We start from the raw sequence: 2584 nt of genomic DNA, 5'->3' as shown, positions 1-2584 counted from the left end.
TAATCAAGTATACATATATCAAGTGAACAATGATCCGTTATGGATCTTCTGGCATGCCAAGCGTCGTCTGCACCGTCGCATGAGCATCTTTAACGGTCCGCGCCCTGTCCCAGACGGTGAACGTGCCTTCCAAGGGTCGCTGAGTCTTCCGCGAACTCATCCCAGCCGCCGCTGGGGGTTCGTACCGTAGATGCTCCGCTGAATGCGAATCCGGCCAGTCCATTATTAATAATAAGGACAGCCTGGATTCAGTGACATATGACCGTATCCGATACTTGTTGAAAGCTCGGGAGTGACGCCGTCGAGTCCCTTGCACCTTGGCGTCTCCGTACATCACATGACCGAGGGTTCGCTGCTTGAACATCTTGGGCGGTGTCACGTCTTTGTCGACGGGTGATAATCCGCAACTACGGAGAAATCACTACACCACAACTGCCCCTGTCGCAATGGAAGCCACGGTACTGATGCCCGTTGTGACATTTCTTCATTCTTCAATTCACCACCTCGCCACCGTATGTCCAAGCGTCTGAATCGAGCCGTGTCCGACGCTTTCAGCGTCTCAATCCTCGTAGACGTCGCGAACGTGAACAGCTGGAGGTACGTCAGCTCATCCTTCTCTTGAATCATCGGCACCTTGCTCATCACCTCGCATTACTCGACTTGTTTCTCAGGAGAGCAAGGCCGAGGGTTCGAACGCCCCTCAGTCTGCTGCACTTCCTCCGACAGCAGCGTCATCAACCGGTCCTTCGGCGCTTCCTGTCCCAGACTCTTCACTCCCTGCGGTGGCTCCTGCAGCACTCCCCGTCGTCGCTGAATCCGCGGAGATGGCTCCTGCTGCTCCTCCTGAGCCTGCCGGTGGTACACCACCACTCACCGAAGATTCGCTGCGCGCCATGCTGGCTGAAAGTACGGAGGCATCGGTCGATCACATGATGACCTCGATAATTCCGTACTTGACTGCAATGGCCCGTCACCAAGTGCAGCTCAGCGTTGCGCCTCCTCTTTTCGGCGATGTCCACGCTCAACGTCGCCACGAGACTGCTGTTGGTTTCGATGATGTCCTCGCTGCATGTTCTACGACGTTCTACAACATCTCAGCTACCTGTTGAGGGGTCCAGCGACGTTTCGTTTTCAGTGGTCGCTCCCCGGTCGGCATTCATGTTTTCATATTCTTAATCCACTTCCACAGCGTAATCATGTTCATGTTGTTCTTCAAATGCATATACAATTTGTTGTTGCAGTAACGTTTTTCGTCTGTTACCACAGGCTGCATCGCCCTGTGGACAGTTCACACGTGATCCAGTCACGCTAGTCTTCGTCCGCCACTTGCGCCATCTGCAGCCGATTCTCGCTCTTCTTGGCTCGCAAATAGTCGTACAGCAGACCTCCACATGACAAGTTGGATGCTGGCTCCCAAGTTGGATCTTCATAGCCTACCCACTTGACTTTGAACTCGCGTACAGCACGCTCCGTGCTCGTCGTTAGTGGTGTTCTGTCGTCGAGGATAGCCTCGACTTTATATTCACCGGCAACTTGATCTGGTTCCCAGCTGTCTTCAGGCAGTAGTTCCTCATCGAAGTCGAGTCTTGCTTCATTAGTCGCGTCAAGTACCAACCGAGTGTTCGGTCGACTGTTGAACTCGTTGACAGTCTTGAGTCTCAACACATGCACTACTGGGTAGAAGCGATACCCACTCCGGTCAGGCAGTTCCAGCTCGTACGCAAACTCTTCCACCTTGCGTTTGATCCGAAAAGGTCCATGCCATCGGTGAGCTAATTTCTTTGTCAAGCCCGGTTTGACGCGTTCCATGTACAACCACGCCCGGCTCCCAATCTCAAAAAGAGATCTCGGTGGAGCTCTTGCAGGATCTTCCATCTCTCCTGAAGCTTCTAGGGGGTCCGCCGAGTGTTCGTTTCCACTTGGTTGGGGTACAGCAGCTTTTTCCAGTCGACTCAGAGCATCATTATGCTTTTTTGCCCTTCGCTCCTTTTCTACAGCCTGATAATCTTTGGCCATAGTGAGGGCGACCTCATGTTGTCGATTGATCTCACGCCGCCACGCCAGTGCGTCAGACTGCTTGCCGAGTCCTCGTTTGAGTGATGACGACATTGCCCGCAATGTCGACTGCGCATCCCAACCATGAACGAGGTAGAACGGCGTTTCCTTCCTCGTAGTGTCTTGAGAAGTATTAATAGCAAATATTAGCTTTTATCGCGGATAATGAGGAAGCCAGAGTCCCCCAAGTTGACGCCGTGGAGTTCTCCTAGTTCCGGATCTAGAGCCAGCACACACGCAGTGGAGCTCCCCACGATCTCTCTTTGAAGGACAGTAGACCACGCAGCATGCAGAACTTCGGACGGCTCAATGTCGTCGTCTTTAGCGTACGAGATCTGCACAGCTTGGTGGGCGGCGACCATGAGCTCCTCGGCGTATTGACGAGCACTCACACCTTTCTCGAACCACGAGCCGACACCGTCAGCGACGCCCATTGCTAGGACGTCCACGGGCCCCTGAGTGCCGTGTGTTACGGTCGGAATGGACGGATCGATGTCAATAGGACGGTCTTCCAGGACTGGAGCCGAGG

This window comes from Phytophthora infestans, genomic scaffold (assembly GCF_000142945.1).
Source record: "Phytophthora infestans T30-4 supercont1.165 genomic scaffold, whole genome shotgun sequence".
Lineage (NCBI taxonomy): Eukaryota > Oomycota > Peronosporomycetes > Peronosporales > Peronosporaceae > Phytophthora > Phytophthora infestans.
Note: the sequence above shows the minus strand (reverse complement) of the source record.